The sequence below is a fragment of the Phragmites australis genome, chromosome 4, assembly GCF_958298935.1.
Source record: "Phragmites australis chromosome 4, lpPhrAust1.1, whole genome shotgun sequence".
NCBI classification, from domain to species: Eukaryota; Viridiplantae; Streptophyta; class Magnoliopsida; order Poales; family Poaceae; genus Phragmites; species Phragmites australis.
Window position 1 is genome coordinate 14,703,254 of NC_084924.1, and position 14,457 is coordinate 14,717,710.

Below are 14,457 nucleotides of genomic sequence, written 5' to 3' on the forward strand. Positions count from 1 at the left end.
TTCAGGTATGCCTCAGCTAACAAAATCAGAGGCAGACTACGTTCACAAGATATATCTATATACTGCCTCCAAGTTGATGTGGCTTCAATCGGAACAAGCTCGCCAAAGTATCCCTAACTAGCACGACTAAGGACAGCTTTCAGTTTAAGATCATGTTGCTGCGGATTCAGTTGGAAAAACCGCATCAACCACTTGCACACACCTGCAATGGTTCTCTCATTAGCTTTACTAAGACCCTTCATGACATGACGAAATCCAGACAGATCTATAACGTTAGGACCATACCTAATTTCACCCTCACCATAATATATCTGAAAAATTAATTTATCTGCCATCCCTGGAAACATCTGCAAATATAACCAATGTTAAGATCGACGAACTATATTTCTCAGTATCGGAACTAAAAAAATTTACCGATACCGATTTATACCTAACAATAGGTTCTTCAATAATACCCCTAACCAAACTTACCTAGAAATATTACTCTATACAATCTACATTTAAAAGCTATCCTACCATGTTGGAATTAATATTCACAGTATACTACCATTTTCTAAACACGAAATCCTAGGTCATACCGTTATCATACAGTGCTAATTCCTATGTCACACAATGCTACCATATAATTATTACTCTGTACAATCTACATATTCAAAACTACCATACTACAAATAATATTCTGTATTTAATTGCTATCCTACCATGTCGTAAGTAATATTGAAAATTTTCTACTAAATACAGTATTTTCTAAACCCTAGATCATACATGTCGAAACGCTATGTCATACAATGCTACTGTACTAATTAACAATAATAAAAGTATACAAGAACTTACCGAAAAGTGATCTTCAAATCTGTGGATCAAATGCAGCAGGGCTTCGCCGTGCTCTCTTCCTCTCCCCTCCTCTCTTCTCCTCTCCTCCCTCTTCAGAGCTTTCTCTTTTTTCGGATTAAAATGAGGATTTACCCTCAATTTTTTCTCCTTTATAGACAAGGGGAGGGGGGAGGCGGACGAGACAGCCTCCTTACCGCCCCTTGAGAGGCCGTCAAGGGGCCCTAACCGCCCTCTCGGGAGCGGTAAGGGGTCGGCGCGGGCGAGCAGGCTTTAGCCACTCTCTGAGGGGGTGGTTAGGCCACCTGCCATCTCAGAGTGTTGTAAGGAGGCCTAACCGCTCTCTTAGGGGGCTGCAGGCGCCTAGTTTTGCAAAAAATTTCACGAGAAATATATTTATTTAATTTTTTAATCGAAAAAATATAAAATAAAAAAACTCTAGAGAAAAGGCACCGATTTCTTTTGTATTTTTATATGTTTTAAACTAAAAATTAGTAATTATATGCGTCCGTTTTAAAATATTGTAAATCTTGACTTGCATGGTCCTTCAAAATGGTCACATATATTTATAATTTTTTATTTAAAATATAAATAAAAAATCAGAGGGCGTAGCCATTTAGTCCCTTACAAATATTATCGTTTAGCCGATAAATTAAATTTTTGGTTAGGTCTCATAAAAGAAGTTGATTTTTGTTAGTTCTCTAGGGTAAAAATATTGGTACCAATCTCTTTCCTTGGGACATACTGTAATATCATATTTTCAAAGCTATTTTTAAGGGGACAACATTTTAATTAGGAGCTTCATTTAATCCTAAATACCATGTTGATAGGCAATTATTGGGATGAAACTTTGTTTGAAACGTAGGATTCACTTTTTGAAGGGCTTTTCAAGGTGAAAAAAAAAACTACACTTTTATCTAGCCACGGACGAGCTTGCCTATGTTGGCACTGACTCAGTCAATTTCCGAATCACTGACTCAAAGCCATTATCGAATCCTACTTGACCAAAAAAAAAAAGCAACCGTCACCTACCGTCCTTGCAATTTTTTAATATATATATATAATATTTACAAAATTACATGTTCGTTTTATCGTCACTCGTTTGTTAAACGAGAGTAAGATCTCATTCTATGAATGAGCATACCTTGACATGGCATGCCAGTGGGGCGACACTTTTCTGGTCTTGCCTAATCTTAGGGCAACAACCCAATGAACGGGAGACGTCTTGTTGTGTCTGAATTCAATTTTGTTTATGGCAGAATAGGCTTCTGTGCGCCGTCATTTTTTGTTATGGAGTTGTCCAGTGTCATTAGATGTTTGTACAATATTTTGGATATCTGGATTTGAGGGAAACAGAAAGTTGAACACGGTAATTTTAATAGGAGCTGTGACATATACGGTGGCATGTACGATGCACGATCAAATATGTACCGCGTGTAAACCTAACATGCCTTATGGAATATAAACAACTAATTACAACATCTATTTTACTAAGTGCACTGTGTGTACTTTCCCTTCCTCGTTGCTTTCGTCCTGTCTCACGCATCCGACGTGCCCTCTTGCACTTCCCCTCTCTCTCCGCCTCATGGGCCTCAGCCATCATCCAGTTATACTGCTCCCTCATCTTCTACTACTCCTCCTGAATGTGCTTGCGCATAGCCTCCCTCCTCTCGTTGACTTTCATCTCATTGAAGCGTCTCCTAGTAGCATGGTGCTAAGTGTGAAGGAGAAACACATCCATTTTTTACTGCTCAGTATCCATCCACTGTAAGAAGTTACATAGTAGTGGCGGCAACTACAAAGAAGACTAAAATGTTAAGTGGTAAATCTTAATTGTTTTTAGAGTAGTATGCTCATAAGTTTTTACCTAGCGGCGAGAGCCAACATTGGTGCTTTCCTTGGGTAGATCGTACTTGTAGTTGCAGCACATAAAGAACCTCCATCCGTAGGTGTAGGAGAACTCGGATGACTTCATCACCCTACAAAGATCTCCACACCAGCACATGAGTACTTTGACCCTATCAGCCATAGTATCCGGTATTTATTTCTTGGGGAAAGGATCGGACGCCATTTTCATCGGAGTTGTGGAGGTTGAGACTAGTGGTTTGGTTCTACATGTGGCCAGAAGATCATCTATTTATACAGCGGACAAAAGCAGTTCATTCTGCAGTAAGGATTGGTCGTATCAACTAAAAAGGCTAATTATGAAAAACCGACTTATGAAAAACGTACTTCTAAAAAAGCTACATCTGAAAAGACTACTTTAGAAAAGGCTATGTTTGAAAAGGCTAATTCTAAAAAGTTTAATTCTAAAAAGGCTAGGTCCAAAATGGCTAGATCTGAGAAGGCTAGGTCTGTAAAATGAAATACATATTTACTAAGGTGACCAATTCTAGTATAAGTCGTCAATTTTATTATGACAATTGCATACGTGCAGGTAAAACAAAGTTAACAGTAATATTGCATTGATGTGGACAGAAAAATATTTCTACTGGGTGGACTGTGGATGTCTCCCCTTTCATTGGTGTGCTACTTCATGCTCAACCTCTTCTTGCAGTGCAGGAATGCTTCACGCCTTTGTAGGTCTTCCTCACACCTTTGAAGCTTGGCCTCCTGCCTCCTTAGAATGTCCTGTCAGAGATGATGTTCCTCCTCACGCATCTGAAGTTCCTTGGCATGTCGCTTGCATTCTTGTTCTCGGTGTTGACGTTCTTGTTGGCGCTCGTGCCATGCAACCTGCTGCAGCCGTGCTTCCTCCATCCTAATCTCGTAATCATGTTTGGTTTCAGGATCTCTGATGTATTCCCCACCGTATGGTGGTCCGACAAGGTCGATCCATTCCTTGCAACGACAAGGCTTAGGACAATAAACCCAGAGTTAGAAGTAATATACTCGATGTATAGCTGGGAGGTGTGGACAAAGGCAGAGAGAGAGAGAGAGAGAGAGAGAGAGAGAGAGAGAGAGAGAGACGTGCAATGAAATTGTCGTCAAGCTCCGAACATATGAAGAACCTCCTACCAAAAGTCTCAACCTCGAAGGGCATAGACATTCGAGCTTGGTCACCATACCATCACAATGGACACTCATGCTATTGTGGCACTCCTATTGGGTGGTTCCTCCAAGAATCCATGACGACCTATTTGAGGCGGAAAGATTAGACAATTATGAAGCAAAATGATGGATTATGCGATACCAAAAATAGTTGCAGTATGCGAAGTCCTTTCAGATTTAAAGATAAGTTGTATATGATGCAATGAAAACTATTAAGTCACGGTAAAAGGAGCTATGGTGCTACCAAGCATATATAAAAGGCTCATGTATTTTCAAATTGAAGCCACAACGATCAATGGAGGCTAAGGGTAGGAGGGGGCAAGGTTGAAGGGGGGGGGGGCAACTAGCGGTGAGATAGGAGGATTCGTTTGGTCCAACTGAGTATGACAAGCCTCTCTACAACTTACCTTTGTTGGATATGCGTGCTTTTTGTCATCTAAGTCACCTAAGGATTTACGAGCACTCAAATGAGCCCTAGACCAAGTGCTCACATGGCTATGACTGTGTTGTTTAAATGTATGATGGGAGCATTCATAGGGGGCGTCGATTCTTCCGATGTCCTATCGGGAGGGTGAGAACTAGATCACCATGACCATCTGTATCCTTTTTTAAAACATTATACATTGTGACTTTCACATTTGTACTGCCAATGCACCCACCTCCACCATCCGACACAATGGAAGAAGCCCAGCAACACGCAACTTGCAAACAAAATACAATTAGCTAACCATTATGACAACAAGTCGTAGACAATGTTACATTGAAATGGTACAAACCTCGTGATCCAGCGACCGTCAACCCTCATGATCTCATCTGACACACAAGATAGTAGTACCAGGAACTCCTCAGCATGCACGCTAATGCGGTATGAACGGTGTCTCACGTCGAGCTGAAGGTCAAGCAACTCCAGTTGTGTCATACTTGCATGTTCATAAGTTATTTACAGTTTGATAAGCAAAACAAATACAGAGTAACAAATAAGTATGCAACATATCACATGAGAGAATATATTGCTCAAAGTGTACACAAATATGTTAACGAATCACAACTTAACATGTTACAACCTCAAACTTAGTGACAGTCTCAGTACTACAATAGCAAACTACAATGTTGCACATATGAATATACATCACAACATGAATTACAACATTAATCAAACTCAATGATTTGACAAAGCCAATGATCGATGAGCACAAGGATGTCTCCCATCTGCAGCTGAGCCAGAAGGATCTGCTTTCGCAGGGTTGGCACTTGGCACACCAACGATGCATTTCTTGTAAGTGTACCATGTTCCATTGCACTTGCTACACCATTTCACGCGATGACTGGCTTCTATTCGTCCATGTCATTATGGAACCTCCTCGTCCTATGTTGTCCCTTCTTCAGCTTCATCTTCTTGGGATCAGGGATGAATACACAATCGGGCCTAGGATCCTTCGTGAAAGAACCATAAATCCTAAAATCGTAGACTTCATGGTTCCAGGTGTTGAACAAGGCTTCCTTTTTGAAGTAGTCAAAGATGTACCTCCGAGTTCTCATGCCTATCACAGCACACATGGTAATCACATGTGAGCATGGCTTATGCAGTAGCATCAGCTTGTAGTAGCTACAAACGCACATATCATCGAAGACGGTGCACTCTTGGATAACTCTCTCACGCTTGCCCCCCCCCCCCCCCTCATTCCTTTGTCCCTCCAAAGAATTTTATATATGTGTTGTGCAATTCCCATGGTCTTCACCCGGTGTATCTTTGCATTCTCCATCTTGTCTTCCATGTATTTAGTTATCTTCATCCCATAAATCAGATAAGCATCATTTAGCGTCGGGTGTGCTAATCCATAATGGTCCCTGAAATACTTGTAGGTTCCTTGAAGTATGATCTCTATAATCCCCACCAGCGACAAGCCCCTCACACATTTCATTACCCAGTTGTACACCTCAGTTAAATTTGTAGTCATAATATCATACATTATCATGTTTGTGTCATAGAATAGAGCCCACTTCTCTATCGGCTCATTCTCAATCCACTCGCTAAATGACCTGGTAGATGATCCAGTTGTCCGCGTTATGCTAGGTTCATTGTCCATTAGCATGGACTTAAGAGATATGGGTTCATCCTCCGGTCCCCTCACGGGCCTACGCGCACGCTCTTGTGTTTGCTTTTTCATTAACTTATCCAGTGTCTTTCAAAGAACATTAAACTTCTGTTGTTGGTTGTGACCGCACAACCTCTTGAACATATTCATGAGATTCTTATTATTGAATTGGTGAAAGAAGTTTACACTCAAATGCCTCATACACCATCTACTCTACAGATCTAGCCACATAGGACCCATCACGCCATCCTCCGTACCTTTCTGCATATCTTGAATAGCCTTTAGTATTCCTGCAAGCCGGTCATGTAGAAGGCACACATCCGGACGAGCATCCATAATTATCTTCTTGACACGATTCAGGAACCAAAACCAACTACTGGTGTTTTTACTCTCAACAAATGCAAAGACCAACCGTGACACTTGGTTGTTTCTATCAACCCTAATAGCAATTAGGATGTGTCTCTTATACATGCTGGTAAGAAAAGTACTGTTGTTGCAGGGAATAGGCTGACAATGCTCAAAAGCTTTGATACATGGTCCTAATGCAAAAAAAAAAAATCGCTTCAGGACATATGTGCCAGGTTGAAATAGCAATGGGTACTTATTAATATCGTAGTACGTCCATGGATTCCTTTGAGAAATGATATGCAGCAAGCGTGAAAGATGGTCATATGATGCTTTGTAGGTCACAAACCTCATCATAATTGCATTACTCTTCACCCTCCATGCATTGTTGTAGCTGATAGTGTACTTGTACTCCTCCTCAATTGTTTTAATTATGAACCCTGGCAACAAAGGACGATGTGATGTTTCTGTGGCTAGGCTCAAGTTCGTCCAGCATGCATGTGTGGTGATGTGGGTTTGTCCGATCTTCCAAAGGTAATATGATAAGTCAATTTGGTGGAGTTTCAATGTTGATGATCTAAAGGCTCCGACCAGAACAGATCGAGAACCCTCACAACCACTACACCACTATTCCATGGTTATCAACCGTGCCAAGACGCAGTTGAGCTTGCCAAGAAGACTTTTCCTATAAGTAAATCAAGAACACAAGCAAGAACATGTAGATGCAATATGAATATTACTGATTATCAATGAAGTAGTCGAGTTTGGGGTTCTACAAACTGATAAATGACAAAACTGTCTAAAACAGAATAATCTAAGCAAAATCTAAGCCTAAACTACAACAACTATTGTGTATATATGGGGAGGGGTGTGAGGAAGTCGCCCTAGGGTTGTGTAGCCGTGGAGAGAGGCATACATAACCTGGACTCCTACCCAGCACGATTACATGACCTAAGAAGATCCAAAACGGTAACGTAGCACCTTATTCTTTCGACTCTGACTAAACTAGAAGGAATATTTGGTCAAGACCAGATATATTGAAAAAGGCTCGTCATCCCCGCTGCCATCCGAATCAGAGTCCCTACTTTGAGTCACAACCTAGGCCTTCTTTCCCTTAGCTGCTTTTTTGACTTCCGCCTTGACTAGCTTTTTCCAGAGGTGGTACTCATAGATGTCGTGGTTATCGATTTGGTGGAAGTCGCACCAAGGCTTCCTGTCATATTCGCTGGAGCTTAGTGTAAAGCTTCTGCTCCGAGAAGAGCTACAGCGCTGGTCGGGATGAACATCGGGCATATCTGCAAGAACCTCACTATATTTAGCTTTCTTGCCCTTACCTCCCTTAGTGTTCTTCTTGCGCTTGTTCTAGACCTTGTCGTTATCGAGCCCGGGTTGAGGATGATTGCTGCCCTGAGTTTTTTCTTTAATGTAGAGGAGCGCATCCTCGGCCCTAACAAACTTGTCTACTATCTGCATGATCTCCTTAACTGTTTCAACCTCCTTTCTAGCGATATATTTAACACAACGCCGGCTCTTAACCCTTTGAGTGAACGTTTGGATGACATCATTTTGGGTGTTGCTAAAGCATCACACGAACTCGCGCAAGGTTTTGTTCGCCATCTGTTCACAATGATGGAGATCATTTTTTGTGCCAGGGTGAACATACGTACCCTGGAAGTTAGCTCGGAACACGTCACAGAGTTGCTCTCATGAGTAGATTATTCCTGGCGATAGATTGGTCAACCATGTCCTGATTGCCCCTTCAAGGATCATGGGGAGGTAATTTGCCATTACCTTCTCGTTTCCACCAACTACTTGGATGGTCGTAGTATATATCTGGAGAAATTCAATATGATTTATGCTTCTATTGTATTTCTCGATCATCCTGATGTGGAACCTTGCTGGCCAGCTTACGTTCTATAGATCTAGAGAGAAGACCAAGCAATCATTGATGGCGCCTTGCTTGGTTCCAGAACCCCTGGGAGTATTTTCCACAGTGATCGGAGACCTGTCCCAATTTGATCAATGTTGGGACGATTCTCGGTTAAATCGATGAGGGGTAGAAGAAGCCTCCTCAGAAGCCCCCGAGCATCTTCACTGGTTGTCAATTAACTAACGCAAGTTATTGATCAGATAACCATTGACCAGTGAGGTACGGCAGTGATTATTTACCTAATTGTCATCTCAGGAAGCCCTATTCCTAGGGTTACACCTCTTTGGGTCAAATGCTATGAAGGATTGCTTGGCCTGCCTTGGTTAGTACTATTTCCAGCCATGGCCAGATGAGAGTTCTCGGCCTGGAGCATGATCTCCTTTGTCAAGTTAACTGTCGCGTTTACCTAATCCTTACCAGCTGGGGTAGCCAGATCTATGGTCAGAGGGCGCATGAGGGCCTCTTATAGAAGGAGGATCATCTTTGCAATTGCGGATTTAAAATGGTTAGCCCCCTGTTGATGATGAGGAGACTGTATGCCGGGGCCCCGATAAGGGCTAGAGATGATGTATCCACATGAGGCTGACCATTACCTGCCGCTGGGGCTGGAGGACCCCGAGCGTTTACACAGTCGTCGTCATAATGATCCAGATCATCACCCCCCATTTTTTATGGCAAAAACATCTCAAGGGTAACCTCAGCTGGAGGAGATGTCTAAATCCATCATAGATGCTTCATCGGATTGCTTCGGATTGGTATCTTGATAATCTATGTTGTCAGAAGTTACGGGGATTGATCCCGACTTGGTGTGAATCGGACATCCATAGTTGTCTTGGCAACCGAGTGGTTCGAACTTGATATTGTAATGTTTGGTGCATTGATCCATAAATCGGCTTACCTCATCGCTTAAATCATCGCCAGAAAGTTCATCACCAAAATATACCTGATCGATCACCGGTTTTTGGGGAACAGAGGTAAAATTGTCGTATAACCCCTCATCCGAAAACCCAGTTTTTGACAAAGCTTTGGGCAATGTCGATGTCATGTCATGTGTAGACTCTTCAACGCCTTTTATTATGATCCCAGTTGTCAACGATTGGTAAATCACCGATCTAATAAACTTGTTGAAGAATAGGGAAATGCTTTGAGCAGACGAATCACAAGGGGAACACGCATGAGCTTTTAGATAGGTTTGGGCCTCTCTGGGATAATAACCCTATGTTCTATTTGTCTTATATAGATTTGAGTCTGTTACAAAGGGGGTGTAGCTAGCCAAAATGAATCTAAACCTAATCGGTGACTTCTGCCTTTGTTTTTGTTGGCTTGTGGTGCTCTGGTTTGAGTTGGACTCTCCCTCCTCAGTAGGGCCCCTTGGTTCCATATACGTACGGGGTGTCGTATGTCCTATGGACTCTTTTTTCTTATTCTTGGAGATAGACATTCCCGGTTACAGGACGCCTTAGGTGCTTGCGAGTAGTTTCCTTTCTTCTAAGGATCCCTTCTCAGAGATAAAGATATGTCCTGAGAATTACGAGAAATCCTAGGGTGCACGGGTATGATAATTATCCATTATACATCACTATCTATTATTCATCGTCAATAATGTCTTGATATAACTTTCTTAGATCCTATTTGTTTTTTTATTCTGATTATGGATTCTAGCCCAAAAGCAAAAGCAAAAGAAAAAACAATCAACAAGCCAAGTTATACTAGAAAATCTCACAATCCATAGTCTAATGGGAATGAGGTTCTACAGATTTTACAGACTGGACTGGATTCTCATAATCTAAAGCTAAAACAAATAGACCCTTAGTCTATCTATTTGTGCAACTTGGTGTAATAACATTCCTAGGATTGTAGGTGATGTCTAGGTACAATTCATTGTAATAATTTTTTGAGTATATCTATTTTCCATCTAACATATTTTCCTAACCAAATCTTTCTATTCAATCTTCATCCAGCGTCCCAGATCGATCTCCACCTAATATACAATTCCTAACCCTAATCGTACTCATCCACTCACAATTCCAGCATCCCAGATCAATCTCCACCTAATATATGATTCCTAACTCTAATCGTACTCATCCATTCATGATTCTATTAGCATCATCGCCACCCCCAAGCACCAACACCGCCTTACCCCGCGTTCCCACCTCCTAATCGCCTCATCGCCACTGTTGTCATTCCTCCCTCCACCGCTATCCTCCGCGTGCCTCTTTTTCCCCATGCCGGCCATGCCCTTCTTCTTCTTCGTTGTAACACCTGAATTTTCAATTTTTGCAATAGTTTGTGTGAGATCATGTGATAAAAAATTGGTTTATTTGATAAAATTGGCAGAGCAAAGTGATTTAGCATAATGACATTTGGTTGATATTCATGAGTTGCTAAGATATGCTTGGATAACATAGTTGGTTTGATGTGTTATAATTAGTTGGGTATGCTTATGTTAGCATGTTGGTTTTGCTTAGAGTTCGCGTGGTGTTACGTGAACTGATATTGAGTCAAGTTAGGAAGGACTTCTGCTCGTACTCAATTGTTGTTTGATTCGTGCAGGTGTTGCTCGAAGGCGAACGTGATCGATGACGAATTGACGAACTAAGTTCAGGGAGGAACTGATGTTCGGCGACTAGGTTCAGAAGGAACTGAGGTCGTGGTGATCGAGGATGTCATGCGGGATGTTCGAGCTGAGAGAATAACACATATGGAGACAAGGTTTCACAATGGACGCTGGAGGCGATCTAATCGTGAGAGGACTTGAAAACAAATTCTTGTTCGAGTCGGAGTAGGCATGAGGGAGTCGTGTGGTGGCTGGACTCGAGACAAGAGTTGGTGTCGGAGACGGACTCTGAGTTGGTTACGTATAGACTCTGAGTTGGTTACGTATATGCATGTATGCATGAGAGATGTGCATGCATGATTACGTAATAGTTGTTGGCTAATTAGCTTAATTAGCGAAAGTTGTTTGTCCTCTTGTGATTAGAGGAGGATAGAGACTAGATTGAATACGACAGGGCATTGTAGTTCGATTCGATCATGTTTATGCGTGTGGCTACCCTATAAATAGATAGGTATGTTGTATTGGGTAGAGTACAACGAAGGGCGCAGAACGCAATAGAGAAACTCGAGAGAGAGCTATTTTGGGATTTCGTGGAAATCATTGTTGGATGTTTTAGAGAGGCATCTTGTAAACTCATCTATGCAATAAAAATCAAGTTTCGTAAGTTGATGAGTTGCTGATTCAGAATTTTCTCTCTATTTTATATTCTGCATGCTCGGTTTTGGTTTTTAGTTAATTTCGCGTGTCTATGAAGTTTCATCTTGGTTTAATCCATCCAAAACTTTGCTAGAGTATCAAGTGTTTGATTTGAGAAAACTTCGAGTGGATTTGGGTTGTTCTTGAGTAGCTTTTCATCAACTCGACTAAATTTTGATCTACTCGATACTAGTTGACAAAATCTGCTTTGACCAGGAATAACTTTTGATCCACGTATCTGATTTACTCGATACTTGTTGAATTAGTTTCTTATTTGAATCTAGTTTCTGCTAACCAAAATTGAGAGTAATCCGACAACCAGATCTTTCTCTACATCATTTTTACTAGAGCGTGTATAATCTGTTTCGAGTGTAATACCGAGTTTAAATTGAGTTTCAATTTGGGTGAGTTAATCTTTGAATTTAGTTTCTGCAATCATTCACCGCCCTCTGATTGGGTATTTTACGCATATTTGATCCTACAGTTTAAAATTTTGCTATAATTAAATAGAGTTGTAATTTTTGATCAAATAGAAAGAAATTATTTTCTAAATTTAAATTTGTCATAGCTTATAGTTAAGTTTGTTGCATTCATGCTGTAGTAGTTGCAATATGATTTTATGTGTGAAAAATATTTGCAAAAGTTCGCTAGAAGGCGCTCATTCAAACCTCTCTTAAAAATGGTTCAAAATATAAATAGAAAAGAAATTTTAATTTTTGCAAAATCGACCTGGGCCGACTTCTCTCTCTCTAATCTAGCACAAATCCTTTTTTCCTTCCCCTTCTTTTCTTTCTGGGCCGCCTTCTCTCTCACCCACTTGGGCCACAACCCATTCTCCTTCCCCTCCCTTCTCGTGGGCCGAGCCCGCCCAGCTGAGCTAGCTCCCCCGTGCCCGAGTCGCCCCCTCCCGCCCCTCTCTTTGCCAGTGAGCCCGGCTAGAGCTGCCCAAGTCACCCGCCTGGTTCTCCTTCTTCCTCCTCTCTCCTCATCAATCCTTCCCTAATTCCCACCGGCCATTCAAATCCAGCGCCTCCCCGAGCCGTTTCTCGCCGATTCAATGCCATGCCCACGATCCCCTCCCCTCCTTTACACACCACATGGAAACTGCCCGGGCCCTCTCCCCTTCTTTCCCCTCTCTTTACTCTGATTTATGGAAGGTGGCCACCGGTTTGAAAAGGGCTCCGACCATGTCGATCTCCCTTCCCGAGCCCCCTCCTCCCTATTTAAGCCCCTCCCGAGCATCGTGCGCTCGTTCTCCACCCTGTCTGGCCGCTATTGCCCTCTCTCCCTTGCTCTTCCATTGTCGTTGTGCCTTTCTTCCCCAACACCGGTAAAGAGCTCCGCCGTCGCTCATTTTGCATGGCCAAGCCCCTCTAACCTCATATCTCCCCTCTACGGCATCGCAAGGTCGCCGTAGAGACTCCCGACCGCTTCTCGGTGTCGCCCGACCCTCGGAGCGCCACCGCACTGAGCTCGTGCTCCACCCGACCGCCCCTCATCGTCGCCGGCCTCCCACAATCCCTCTCCACCACTGAGAAGCCCGTGGTGAGACTCCCCATGCCCTCATCTTCATTTTATGCTTTTCCCCATCGAATTCCATGGCCAGATGCGCTTTTCGCGCTTCTCCGGTGAGGTTCTGGCGACGCGTCGCCGTCGTTTGGCCACCAGCCGTGTCCAGCACCGCCCAGTCCACCCCTTCGCCTTTGAGCCGTCCGATCTTGATCTAACAGACGAGATCGTATACCCCTTTGTTTTGAGAAATCCGTCCACCATGGATCATGGACTGGCCTCCAGGTAGTGGTCCATGACCTATTCCATGCGTTTTTCAATTGAAAAATAATTTTGTTATTTGATTTATGACATCATAAATAAGATTTTTAGTATAAAAACAAATCGGTTTATTCTCAGAAATCAAGTAAAACTTGCAGAATAGCCCGTAGAACTTCAAAAGCTTATAACTTTTTGTTCGTAGCTCCGATTTGGGCGATTTTTGAGCTTAAATGTTTAAAGCGACATGTAGAATCTTTTTATAGGTTTTTTTAACCTAGTTTTAGTACTGTTTGGTATACTGTTCTTAGTAGTTTTCTTATATACTTTTCTGTTGTGTCATTAGGAGGTGATCAGTTTGGGAATCTGCAAGATCAAGTTTTTGAAGACTTCGAGCAACCCTCAGCTGAAGGCAAGTGTCCTTTAATATCTTGCTCCTATTTTAGGATATTTATATAGTTGTTTATTCTTTATTGCATGCTTGTCTAAATTGGAATCCCATGTTAGGGTTACTAAATTCTGTATGATTATCGTTGTCATCGTTGATGAATCATGGGTAATGATGAGTAGTTATGTTAGTGCTGTCATAGTTAGATAAATATTAATCTTGACTAATATGTATGCAACAAGAACTGGGTATGATAATTTTGTAGCAACATGATATAGGGATCTTAACAGGATGTTTGTGTGATGATGGTGCAGGAATGCATGTATGTGGGTAATGCACAGTTTGTTTGTGGTTGTTCCTGTGTGGGATCCTAAGGACTGGTTCTTGAAGCATGTAACCCGGTAAAACCGCACAACCACGATGCTTATATGGGTACGGCGTAGCCAACTAATTAGCCATCCCTCCGATTCTATGGGCACCAGTGGACGGTTGTGTGGCATAAAAGGGAGCTTCTACAGTGATGGAATCACTGTTAGCGATGAAACCTCAGTGGATGTATCCAAGTAAGTAGGAGCTTTGTAAAGGCCTTATAGTGAGATCTCAACTTCACACCCTAGAAATGTGAAGCAACACGAGAATCACAACTCGTAGGAAAAGCTGTGCAAACTCTGCCGAGTGTCAAACTGATCGATCAGTTGTACTCACGGTCAAGAGCGGCTTGGACTTCTTCTTGATTTGCTAGGATTAAGGTTTTGGTATGGATGGTCAGGTAGCCAGATAATGGTATTACCTGGTG